The sequence below is a fragment of the Gossypium arboreum genome, chromosome 6, assembly GCF_025698485.1.
Source record: "Gossypium arboreum isolate Shixiya-1 chromosome 6, ASM2569848v2, whole genome shotgun sequence".
Taxonomy (NCBI): Eukaryota; Viridiplantae; Streptophyta; class Magnoliopsida; order Malvales; family Malvaceae; genus Gossypium; species Gossypium arboreum.
This window is the reverse complement of record NC_069075.1, coordinates 53,694,683-53,709,147: the sequence shown is the minus strand read 5'-3', so window position 1 is coordinate 53,709,147 and position 14,465 is coordinate 53,694,683. Positions and strand designations below refer to the sequence as shown.

General features: G+C 37.7%; 1 pseudogene; it reads left to right on the top strand.

Annotated features, from left to right (window-relative positions):
* Window positions 1-4,028: 4,028 nt before the first annotated feature.
* On the top strand, window positions 4,029-4,118 carry LOC128294576 (small nucleolar RNA R71; annotated as a pseudogene).
* Window positions 4,119-14,465: the final 10,347 nt, after the last annotated feature.

Below are 14,465 nucleotides of genomic sequence, written 5' to 3'. Positions count from 1 at the left end.
AAGATGAAAGGGGCATGATTATGATGTATTCGGCCATGAAGCATTCATGAGCATGGGTTATGCTTCTTGCATGTTAGTTAAAAATTTGTGATTTGGATGGCTATGGACACCTTGAAATTTGGCCATGCATATATATGTATATATATGTTTGCACATGATGTTTTGGTTATGAAGTAAGGGATGAATATGGTTATTTAAAGAAGAAAATATTGAAGAATGTTTGTGAAATTTCAAGTACATTCGGCCATATGAGTGCTTGATGATATATTATAAGTATTGAGCCACAATATGCAAAGCATTAACTATAAAATGCATGCTGTTTTTGTGTGGTGTTAAGTGTATAATTGGCCTCAAATTGGACATGTATATTCGGCCTTAGGTAGCCGATTGATGGCCTTAGCTTTTCCTTGATGCTTGAATGAATTGTATTGAATTGCTTGATGTAGTATAAAATGTGCATGACCATTGTGTACTCAAGCTAAAGGGTGGCCATATGACCATTTAGACTCCTTGTCATATTCGGCCATAAGCTAGCATAATGAGGTTTTAATAAATTAAATTTGTTGAATTAGCTCAAGAGCTTAGAGGGCCACAATTGGACAAGGGGAAGGAAAAAGTGATCGAATAGCCGTAAAAGCCGTTCGACAACATCCGAGGTAAGTCCTCAAGAAATGACCCTACTCGAATTATGTGAAATGAAATAGGGATGTGTAATGATTATTGATTTATGTGTGTATGAGCAATTGAATGAAACCGGGCTAAGTCCCCCGGCGATTATGCTAATAATATGTTTCGTTTGAGCCTTAGTAACGAGAATGAAACATGAATGTGTAATGATTATTGATGTATGTGTGCGCATGAGCAAATTGTGATATCCGGGCTAAGTCCCGAGGACATTTATGCTAGTAATTATATCCGGGCTAAGACCCGAAGGCATTCGTGCAAGTTGATAAAACCGGGCTAAGACCAAGGCATTTGTGCAAATTGTGATATCGGGCTAAGCCGAAGGCAATGGTGCGAGTTGCAATATCCGGATAAGTCCGAAGGCCTTTGTGCGGGTTACCATAAGGGCTATGTCCCGAAGGCGTTTGAGCAGTAGCTATATCCAGTTAAACTCGAAGGTATGTGATTTGAAAATTTTGAGCTTGCTGGAAAATTTCAGCTAATGCACTTGTGAAATTTCCCAATAACAAGGTAAGTGTGGTGTGTGCTTTGCTGGCGCTAGGAGTAGAGCGTATGAATATTCGCTCCTATGATGGAACAAGTTATCGGCCTTAACGAAGCCGTTACTTGTGTATGAACATAAGAGTTGGGATGGTGAAGTAAGTATGATTATGTGAATGTGTATTAATGAAATGATTCATTTGGCTATGTGAATGTAATGCTTTGGTTAAAGCTGATTTTATTGCTTGAGACTTACTAAGCATAAAAAAAATGCTTACTCCGTTGCTTTGGCTCTCGGTTTATAGATTTTGCTCGCTAGCGATCGGATTCGGGATCAATAAAGTCAAGTCATCCACACTATCAAGGCCTCCATTTTGGTATAAATTTTGGTTGAACTTTGAAATGGCATGTATAGGACTACCCTTGTTGGTTTAAAATGTGGTGATGTATATGTGTACGGCCATGCGAAAATGGCTCGTAAAAGTGAAGTACGAACTTAGACTTTTTGCGGTTTGTATATATATATGGTGGCATGATGTGATTATGGATTGGAAATGGGAATGTTGGTCACATGATCAGCCATTGGTATGGTTAAAATGATCATATGTGAACCTATGTATGGCAAGACTAGTTGGTTGATGGAGACTACAAAAATAGGTAAGACCTACCTTAAAAACAGATGCTGCCAGCTGCAGTGACGTGAATGTGAAAAATCACCAAAATTTGTAGGAATGGTATTAAATAGTGAATAAGTTATGTAAATGAACCTTGATGAGTCTATTTTCATATGGAAGAAGCGAAATGGTCATAGGAGTTACATGTTAAGAGATATTGAAGCTATTGTGAGACAGGGCCAGAACGGTTTCTGGGTCTTCTGTCGCAACTTTAAAAATTTACTATAAATTATCCAGAAATAATTAGGAGACATACCTTATATGTAAAGATTCCATTTTTAGTCTAGTTTCATTAGAAACAAACGACACCAGTATTAAAGCCCTGTACAGAGAGATATTCAAGTTGTAACGCGTGAAGGTCAAAGCAGTCGATCCCTGTAACATGGGTGACTTTAACTAATAAAATATACTAATTGGCCCGACCAAAAATTCTAGAAATAAATCCATGGATGGATATATGAGTCTAAATTCAGGGAAAATTTACGAAACCAGATTCCGAGTTTGGAAACTCGAGATATGATTTTTAAGGCGACGGTGACGCAGTCTTCCAGCCTGACTGGAAATGTCATATAGGTGGGCAAAATATGTGGACTTGGCTTGTTAACCCCTCGTGTCCGACACCGGCGATGGTCTCGGGTTCAGGGTGTTACAATATGATTCTCAATTTCTTCCTCCGTTTCATAATCCCCACCCATATGCAACATAATATTATATGAATGCAGCAAATGTACACACGACATACAAAATCATACAAATCACAGTCACAACAGTCCAATCACAGTCATACATTCTCAGTCAAAACATAGTCGAGTCAATCAAATTGTATTATCTGTGAGTCATATACCCTAGAGGGGCAGAATGATCTTTTTACCTATTACCCAACAAGGGTGTTTTAGTAAATCTACAAACCAAGGGTATTTCGGTAATTTTGCAAACCAATGGTGTTCTGTAATTTTTGAAAGTCAAGGGTATCTCTGTAATTTTCCAAATCAAGGGTATTTTGGTAATTTTCCAAATTAGGGGTATTTTGGTAATTTTTACAAATCGAGGGTATTTCGATAATTTTCCAGGTCGAGGGTATTTTGGTAATTTCACAAATTAAGGGTATTTTTGGTAATTTTACAAACCAGGGGCATTTCAGTAATACTAGCCTACAAATATAAGATTTACATAGTCCAATCCAATATTTACTACACAATCATACCATTTATCCACTTGGGCCCACATGGCCCATCCTAGCCCAAAGCAACCTAAGCCCACGAGAGCACTCATGATGGCCTCAACCATCACGTCAAAGCTCCCACACGTGCGCTTGCACGCTCGTGTGGCTGCCATCGCCGTATGACCGACATTTCGGCATTCCAGCATTTGTCGTTCTACCTCTAAAGTAGTGCGAAATACACACCTGTTTATGAGAACGCGCCGAAGTCCACGATCACCAACTTTGGCACATCCTGCATTGAGCCTTAATCACTTTCCCCCTCCCCAACTCATCAGGTTCGCTCTATTTAAAGCCATCTTCTCACCAATTCCCATGTTAGCTTTCCGATATGGGATTACTTTCAACCATTAAGAAAATTCCTTATTTTCTTATGATCACTTCAACCACAGAGTTTCAATCCAACTCCACCTCCTACATAGCTTAAATAGTAAAATAAATACTCCACTACGCATCCCAAGACTAGAACCTCAGACTTCACAGTTACACAACACGACACCTTGCCACTCCACAACAGGCTCTTTTTGTGTCACAAAATATCCTTAATTAATTATAAGGTTTATAGGCCAAAGTCCAGGTTCCTTTAGAAGAAAAACCAAAATAAATTGCAAGAGCCAAGACTTGAACCTAGGCTCCCTTGCAACCTTAATGACTCCATAACCACTAGACTACATGCTTCCTTGTGTCATTTATTTAACACAATAATTTAAAAGGCCTTCATCCAAACACCCAAGGTTTTATTCACTTAAAACCAAAATTTTTGCTAAAGCCCAGGTTTGAACCCAAGATTTCTCCAACACTTCTTAGAGCCATTAACCACCAAAGCAGACATTTAATTGTGTCATTTCCTTGCACAATTAAATGCTTATATACAACCTCCTTACGGACCCATACTCAAGGCCCAATACTTCTAGGCCCAAATTCGAGGCGTTACACCAATATAAAAAGTCTCCATTTGAACGCAGTAAGGAATGCCATGATGAGGCCATTTTTGTAATAACTCCTTGAACTACTCCCATGCCTCATATAAATAAGAAACATTCAACCAACATTTTGCATGTAGTTATGGAACCGGATGGTAGGGAGTTCAACCACGCTCGTGCTCTATCTCTTAAGGAATATGGAAACAATCTCAGTCTCAAGGCATCCTTGATCACCCAGACTAGTTTAAATGAGTCACTCATTTCCATGAATAGTCTAAGACGAAGATGTGGATCTTCAGTAGGCATCCCACTAAATTGACCCATATTTTGAAAAATTTGGAACATGACTAGCTTTTGTTCAAATTGCGGTGCCTCAATTTCAGGTCTCAGAATATTCTAATTAAACTTGTTAAAGATAGCTATGGCATATTTTCGAATGGTGCAGTTTTTGTCATCAGCAACAATGATCAGGCTATGAGTATTATAAATGAATGTTCCTCCTTGATTTTGGTTTTGATTCTCGAAATTCAACTCTTCAGTCCTTTGTTTTCCTTGTCTCACCCTTTGTTTGAAAGTGTTTCCAAAATCAAGGTCTACGGGAAGTAAGTCAATAATTTGATCAATATTTATAAACACCTAAAACAAACACACACAAAAATGGAATTAAAATTTAGAAGAAAAATATAAACCAAAATGAAAAATTAACAATTTCACAAATAATGTCTATTAAAACAGTCCCCGACAACGGCGGAAATGTGCAAGTGTACACAATCACAACAAGTAATAAAGTGACAAGTAAATGTCAAGTTATCGTACCTGTAACACCCCTTACCCATATTCGATGAAAATAGGGTACGAGGCATTACTGGACTTAAACACAAGCAAACATACAATTTCAAGTCATAAATTTGGCATCAAATTAAAACTTTTCAATGACCAATCATATTGTCCCTAAATCGAGCCTATGAGGCCCAAAACGTGCTTTAGAAGTGGTTCGAGACTAAACTGGGAACTTTAGAAAATTTTACAACACTTAGAAAAAAATTTCATGTTTTAAGGGCCACACACCAGTGTGGCTTGGGACACGCCCGTGTGAGCAAGCCATGTGGTCACACACGTCTGTGTCCCTAACCTGTGTAACTCTCTGTTTGTCACCCAAGAACAAATTGAAGTCAAATGGCCAAAACACACGCCCGTGTCCTGAAGCTGTGTTCTTCACACGGTTGAGATACACGGTCGTGTCTCATACCCGTGTGCTCGATACTAATCATTTTGTTTTGCAACAATTTAGGTGCAGGGGATACACGGCCGGATCAGACACCCATGAGGCTGACCGTGTGTCACACACGGCCTAGACACACGCCCGTGTGTCCACCCGTGTCGACAAAAACAAGGCTATTTACCAAGCCATTTTGCCACCCTCACTTGCACATATCTACACAACATCACATGGCACAAATTCAAGCATGTAAAAGCAACCAAACAATCACAACCAAGACAATAACATTTCATTCTCATACAATTATTAATCATGATTAAAACATCAACCTTTCTACATCAAATTATTCAAGATTCCATATTCCCAAATGACATAAATATAAATATACTCATAACCAATATTAGTCAACTTCCAAGACTATATACAAAATGAACCATGAATCATTACAAACCGCTACATATGACCAAAAGACTAAGTCCCTATACATGCCATAAACTTAAAATACTTTAATTCATCAATACCCAAAATGATAGCTTGATAATGTGATAGGATCTCCGGCGATCTCCAACCCGAGTTAGCTTGACAGCACTAAAAAAACATGGGAAAAGAAGGGGGTAAGCTATATAGTTTAGTATGTCTGTATGAACATAATAAGCAACTCTTACCCATAATTTACCTAGTCTAACAATACAAACACAAGATAATATAAATTGCTATAAAACTCAGAGTTATAACTTATTCAGTCACATTGTTTGCTTTATCAATTTGTAAGCATAATTTAACATATCTTTGCATTAGCCTAACAACCGTAATCTCTCCTTTGTAACATATTACAACAATTAACAAATCATTACGAACCTTATAGTAAACATGTACATTGATTATATGTACTCATATTTCCAAGCATATATCTTCATCTCTTTCAATTACCTAAATTTTTACCTTCCAGTACTTTCATAACCATTTTAATAGGAAATTATGCCAATCTTTCCTTATTCCCATATCTGATAAATCGCAATTTAAGTGAATAAAACACGCTATATCATAACCCAATTTGGCCCAAAAGCCAATAACATGATCGTTAACCAAATTTTTTATGAATTTGGTACATCACAAGTATAGACTAATAATCACAAGGTTTTCACAAAATCATTCTTGTGGAAATCATGAACTCAAAATTTCATGAAGTCAATTCTTATAAACTTTACATACATAACTGCACCAATTCGTAATACTTACATGCTTTTCTCTTCTTTGACATACCCATTAAATTACTCGTTGAACCACTTGGAATGTAACGCCCCGAATTTGGGCCTAGAAGTATTGGGCCCTTGAGTATGGGTCTGTAAGGGGGTTGTATATAAGTATTTAATTGTGCAAGGAAATGACACAATTAAATGTCTACTTTGGTGGCGGCCCTGAGAAGTGTTGGAGAAATCATGGATTCAAACCTGGGCTTTAGCAAAAAATTTGGTTTTAAGTGAATAAAACCCTGGATGCTTGGAAGTAAGCCTTTTAAATTATTGTGTTAAGTAAATGACACAAGGAAGCATGTAGTCTAGTGGTTGTGGCGTCATTAAGGTTATAAGGGAGCCCAGGTTCAAGTCTTGGCTCTTGCAATTTATTTTGGTTTTTCCTGGATTTTGGCATGTAGACCTTTTAAATAATTGTAGTTAAAATTTGACACAAGAGTGTTGGGTAGCCCAGTAGCAGTGGCGTGATTAAGACTGCAAAGGAGCTTGAGTTCGAGTCTCATAATGCATAAAGGGGTATTTATTTTACATCCTTGCTACATGAGTAGTGGAGTTTGACTCAAACTCTGCAAGGTGGAATTTGAATTAGTCATGGAGAAGTTTGAGGAGGGATTTGTGGAGATTATCTGGGTTGTTAAGAGGAAATCAAGGAAAGTTTGAAAATAGGAGAGTTGTATGGGAACTCTAGCTTTCAGAATTCGGCTAGGGGTATGATCCTCATTTTTATCCTCATTTTTAGTTTCAGGTGTTGAGTATTAGCAATTCTTGGAGCCAATTTTCATTAGGAGTTATTGGGGGTTTTTCTCGGTTTTCCTTTTTGTGGCCATTTGAAGTCTATTCTTCCTCATTTTCCTTTTTTTTTTTTTTGTGATCGAATACTCTCACTTCTTGACTCTCTTCAAAGTTGGTTGATTCTTTCCTTTCTCTTCTTCTCTCAACCTTGTCGAATATTGTTTCCTCTCCATTCTCTTTTCTCCCTTCCACTTCTTTCTCAACTTGACCGAATATACCTTTCTCTCCCCAAACTATTATAGTTTCATTTCTTTCTTTGGCACTTAGCAGCTTGGCCAAATATAGCATTCCCTTTGCTATTCAGCTTGATAAATTCTTTCTATTCTCTTCTGCACTATTCACTCTAATTTCAGTTGGGCTTCCTTCTTCTGGTTGTTTTTCACTCATTCTGCTATTTGGTATTCAACCAATTGTTTCCATACTCTGATGTTGGTATATTAATTCGATATCTGCAAGTGATCTTGACAAAATGGTAGGTGTTCATATTTCTTTTCCTTTCATTCGAAACCGTTCTTTCTTACGTTGTTTCTTAAAGCTGAATACCCTCATTCTTATTCTTCAGTTGTTGTTTGGTTGATCCCTTCCTCAAGATATGTGGTTCACTGGGTCTCTAGGCTTCCCAAGGTGTGAAGAAGTGCAAGGGCTGCTCAAGTTGTCAAATCTTTTTTCTCATTAATCGAATAAGGTAAGAACGTTACCTCACTTTTGGGTTAGGTCGAATATGCCTTTGATTCTGTAAAACTAATATTTGTGGATTTAGGCCACATTTATGATCAAACCCGATTATTAAGATCTATGTTCGTAATGCAGATTTTTAGTAAGAAAGGTGTGGACGATTTTACCCAAGTGATCTAGGCAATAAGCCATACACGTTTGATCAAGGCTTGGGCACGGTGGACTATTTGCTCAGCTTCGTAAACAGGTGTGTAACAGTACCCTGTAATCGGTAGTCGATGAAAAGCTGAAGACGTGTGTAACAATACACCATTCTGTACTGTCAAAAGCCAAAAAAGGTGTGTAACTATACACCATAAACCATTACTATCGAAAAGCCAAAAAAGGAGCGTACTCACACCCCTGTTAAACTATGTATCGACGAAAGTCGAAAAGCCAAAAAGTTGAAACTTCGGCATTTGAGGCCTCGCGAGCGTACGATTGCTCGTGGGGTAAATCGAGCCACAAATCATGGGCGATAGACTGCAAAGGCCACCACATGTGTTTTCGTGGACTAGGGCTGTTATGGGCCTCGATAAGCTATAATGGGCCGAATAAGCCTAATAGGCCTGTGGGCCTACGTGGGTAAATTTTTCTATTAAGCGGGAAGTAGCTAGGCTTGTCATGTCGCGTGCATGACTCAGGTTGTTTTTGGGCCTTGATGGGCCAAAATGGGTCGTATGGGCCCAATGGACTCGTAGCCCCTATGCGGATAAAATTCATGGTAAGTGTCAAATTATGAGTTAGACTATGGTGTTCGCATAGCCGTGGCTGGAATTGGGCTAAATGGACCACATAAGCATGTATGCCCACTTGGGCCGAGTAATGGGCCTAAGGCCCATTTGCACCGTTATGTCTGTTTAGGTTACTTAAGTCGCTCAAAGCAATGGTAGACCATCTGATGGGTCATAAATACCCCCGGTTTGGAAAATGACCATAATGCCTCTGTAGGGCAAAATGACCGTAATACCCTTGTATGGTAGAATGACGATTATACTCTTATTTTCCGTTTGACTGATGTGCTTATGATTTAAATATATGATTGTACTGAGTATGACTTTGCATACACGTAATATTTATGACATGACATACTGCATGGGGTTGGGTTATTATTGACGGAGGAAGTGTACGACTTGTAGCAGCTCTGTACAAGGCTTTCAGTCTTTCTGTGATACTTATGGCTTATAGTCGTTACATTAGCGGTAGCGTTCTTTGCGATTTTTATGGCCTTTAGCCATTACATCTCTGACGTTGAGTCATTCTCATTAGCGAATGCCATAACCGATGCTAAGCTTGGTGTGTTGGCTGGATGGGTCGATTTTATCCCCACATGGTGTGTTGGTTGGTATGGGTGGTGTATTGATTGGACTGGGCTGGATATTTGTCTACATATCTTTGTCTGATACTAATTCTGTATTGGGCTTAGGCCCACCTGATTCTGTTAATGGGCTAAGGCCACTTGATATTGTTTCTGTGATGGGCTTTGGCCCAGTCTGTTTTCCCATATTGTATTTCTGACTGTTCGTATTAAAAGGGATTACACACTGAGTCGTGGAATTCACATCTTGTTGTAGTCTTTTTCCAAAGAACCAGCGCTTCCATTTGCCTTTCAATTCTGGAAACCACATTGCTGGAAAGGCAACTCCAAACGTAAGCTTTTATGGGGGGTCCTTTTTAATAATAAAAATAGTGATCATTCTTATGCGTTAATAATGTTGACTAAATGGCTCTTGTTGTACGATTTACATATCGATTACTTCGATGAGGTACCTCAAGATCAATCGAGCACCAATGAGCAGGCATAAAATTTGGGAACTTGGTTGTCTGCGATGAAAGAAACAATCAACGTAAACTCGTTCTTTGAGAATGATGGATCGAGAATGCCTTCTAATTCCAAAATTGGTTCTCAGAGGATTCGGTTCAAATAGTGAGATATATGTGTGTGTGTGTGTGTGTGTGCAGTTAAAAGCGTTTATGTAGAATTAAGGTTCGGTTGTCTATGGTTTAGGACTCATCAAATTTAGGTGGAGATTATTCAACGGATGAAGTGTTTGCGAATTAAAACTTTGAAGTAAATTGCTTTGCAAGAATTTTCATTTGTAACTAGTGTTGTGTGTAGATATGATGAAGAGACGATGACAAACATATCAAATACTTGTTATGGTGATTCAGTCCAAGGAAAACAGGTTTGGGCAATTGATTGATGATTGGATTTCATTTGAGGAAGAAATACCCGTTTTGTAGCGATACCAAAGCGAAGAACAAAATCGTGACCATTAATGGTAGCTTTAGCTTCTCATTTACCATGAATACATCCGGAAAAAGGTCACGACCGATTATGAGTAGGACATGTAGTCTCCGCTCAATACCTCATTTGTAATATGGGAAGTCTTTAGAAGCGATAAAACAAAAGTATTTCAAGGCAACTCTTTGCCAAGACGACCAACCTTTGTAGAAGACCCTTGGGCACTCTCCTTGAGTCGGTTTTGACTGCTTTGAATCTCTTGTTTTTGTTATGGTTGTTTTATGCATTTCTTTTGCTGCTTTTGGTGTGCTTCTCTAAATGAAAAGCTCACTCTGTAATTACAAAACTGTTGTTGCACCAAATATTATTCAATATGTTGTAACATTATGAGTAACAATATCGATTCATAAGTATGATTGATCTTTATGTTGGTGTAATTTTAGTTACAAAGAGAGGAAGAAGAAGAAGAAGAAAAAAAAAAGCGAAAATAATGGAGAAGGTTATCGCTTCAACTTCACACACACAAAATCATTTTATTAAAAAAGTTTTAAAAAAATACAAATTAACCTAAACAATATAGTCGCCTAACATTGAGTAAAAAAACTTACAGGAAAAAACTAAACTTAAAAGCGACAAAGAGTTACTCTTTGAAAGCCTAAAACAATTGACATTCAAAACATATATCGATTTCCAATATCAAACTCAAAATAGATCCACACTCCACCTTGAGGTCGATCTTGGACATACTAAGCTCATGCTTGAGAAAATAAATTTTATTTCTTGAAAGAGACTTTGACATCAAATCAACAACCTGCATTTTAGAGAAACAAAATTCCATCTTGATCAGCAAATTTTTCTCACCTCATGAATAACATGAAACTTCACGTTGATGAGCTTTGTTCTACCATGCTGAACTGGATTTTTAGTAATGGCAATACTTGACTTATTGTCACACAAAAGGACAGTGGCACTTTCTTGCTCAAAACTAAGATCGGAAAGCAAATTTCTCAACCAAATTGCTTGGTTTGCAGTAGCAACAATATATTCTACTTCTACAGTAATACCCTTGTATGGTAGAATGACGATTATACTCTTATGTTCCGTTTGACTGATGTGCTTATGATTTAAATATATGATTGTACTGAGTATGACTTTGCATACACGCAATATTTATGACATGACATACTGCATGGGGTTGGGTTATTATTGACGGAGGAAGTGTACGACTTGTAGCCGTTCTGTACAAGGCTTTCAGTCTTTCTGTGATACTTATGGCTTATAGTCGTTCTGTTAACTGGTAGCGTTGCTGCGATTTTTATGGCCTTTAGCCATTCTGTCTACGACGTTGAGTCATTCTGTTAACTGAATGCCGCAACCGATGCTAAGCTTGGTGTGTTGGCTGGGTGGGTCGATTTTATCCCCACATGGTGTGTTGGTTGGTATGGGTGGTGTATTGATTGGACTGGGCTGGATATTTGTCTGCATATCTTTGTCTGATACTAATTCTGTATTGGGCTTAGGCCCACCTGATTCTGTTAATGGGCTAAGGCCACTTGATATTGTTTCTGTGATAGGCTTTGGCCCAGTCTGTTTTCCCATATTGTATTTCTGACTGTTCGTATTAAAAGGGATTACACACTGAGTCGTGGAATTCATCCTTCTGTCTAACTGTCTAGGTAATCCCCAGCCTTAGGCGATTTAGAGCCGCGAGGAACTCGGAGGTGGCCACACGACCGCTGATGCTCTGCTGTAGTCTTTTTATTTGAATTTTATGTTTTGGGGTTTTAATTCTGTAATAAGGCCTTTGAGGGATTAAATTTTTAATTGGGCTTTTGATTTCCTTATTTAAAATTGCTAAACACTAATTTTCAAAAATTAATAACTATTTTCAAAAACACTTAAAAATAGACGTTTTTATATTTCAAACTTTAGTAGCTTCCGCGATTTGAAATAACTTAGAGTATCAATGCCAGACATTAAGTAAACGTTTTTGACGAGATGATTTGCTAACCTCGAGCAAAAGGTCTTAATTATAGAAATGAACTTTTAATGAACACTCAATTTTTGAACGATACTTTGATGTGACACACCAAATTCATCCATAACGTCTAGGCCGGGTTTGGGGTCTTACATGGAATACTAAAAGATACTCGGGAATCTTGTACCCATAGTACCGTACCAATGCCATATCCTAGATATGGTCTTACATGTAATCTCGTATCGATGCCAATAGCCCAACTATGGTCTTACACGAAGTCTCATATCGATGCCATATCCCAGATATGGTCTTACACGTAATCTCAGTAACCCTAATGTCATGACATTTGTATCTTTTCTATTCCTAAGGTTCAACCTATACTTTCACTGTATCAAATCTCTGTCGGTCATTTTCGTAGTATCGTACTCAATAGCATTCACATTTAATTTCAATAATATAGCATTTACCACAATCATATCAATTAATTTTTTATACATATATAATTTAATGCTTATTAAACACACGAACTTACCTCGATATAAAAATGACGAAAATGACCTAACCACCAAATACTAATTTTTCCCTCGTTATAATTCTGAACCTCATTTTTCTTGATCTATAATATCACATTTAACTTATTTAATTATTATACTATTCAAATAAGCCCAAAATCACATTATGGCAAAATTTACATTTTTCCCCCAAAGTTTGACATTTTTATGTTTTAATCCCTAGGCTCGTAAAATGAAATGTACTCAATTTCTTCAATACCCATGCTTAGCCGAACCTTATACATGCTTATAACAGCCCACATTTTTCTTTAATTCCCATTTTAACACCTACTTTACAACTTTTTACAAATAAGTCCTTTTTAAGCATTTTCATCGAAAATCACTTAGCAAAAGTCATTTATCATACACCAAACATACATTTTCTACCACTAGACATCAAAATACACAAATATCCATCATGGTAAAATTTTAGAGTTTGATTATTTCTTAAATTAGTGGTAGAAATAGATAGATCATATTACAAGGATTTCAAAAACATAAAAATAATTAAAATCGGGGCTAGAATGGACTTGCAATCGAGCTTGGAAGCTTGAAAAACCCTAGCCATGGTTTCTTTTTGGTACATTCGGCCATGGGAGGAAGATGGACAAAACTTTGGCTTTTATTTTGGCTTTTTCATTCATTTAATTACAAAATTACTAAAATGCCCTTAATGGAAAACTTTAAAAACATACCTAACCATGTAACACCCCTTACATGTATCTGACGACAGAACAGGGTTCGAGGCGTTACCAGACTTAAACATAAACCTTCATACAAAACCAAGCCATAAAGTTTCATCCAAATCAAATTCAGCCAATCACATGTATATCGTCCCTTATACGGGCCCACGAGGCCAATAACATATGTTGGGAGTGGTTCAGGACTAAACCAAAAACTTTTAGAGCTTTCACTACACTTAGAAAATTTTCATACTTTGGAGGGTCACACGCCAATGTGGGTAGGCGTGTGGTCACACACGCCCGTGTGGCTCGGGACACGCCTGTGTCCTTAGCCCGTATAACTCTCTAACTATAAAGACATCAACAAAATAAGGTGACACGGTCAAGTCACACCTCTGTGTGCTTCGACCGTGTAACGAATTAAATTTCAAAAATTAGGTGCAGACTTCACACGGGCGGGCACACGCCCATGTCCTAAGGCTGTGTCCTTCACATGGCTGAGACACACGGCCGTGTCTCTACCCGTGTGTTTACTACTGGCATTTTGTTATGCATGATTAGGGTGCAGGGAACACATGGCCAGATCACATGCCCATGGGGCAGACCGTGTGTCACACACGGCCAAGACACATGCCCGTGTGTTTAACCATGTGGACAATTTTTAGGCTATTTTCCAAGCCATTTGCCACCCTCAAACACTCACATGCCTATAGTCATTTCATGGCATGTAACATGGCATATTTACTTACCCAAACATTCACAATTATGGTTAAATTGTAACTTAATAATGTTATCATTTCACCTATTCAACTATCATACTTTCATTTGGCATTCCACACCAATTTCATATTGGTCTTTCATCCTTGTTAACCTATTCTCAAGTTATACCTTTGCATCACATTTATTGCATATACATTAATTATATTATATACTCCAAACATACATGCCAAGCATCTCACTCATCAATCATAATCAACCATAACAATATTCAAGCATAAACACATTTGTATACACGCATCAATAAATACGGTTACAACCCAAGATAATCAA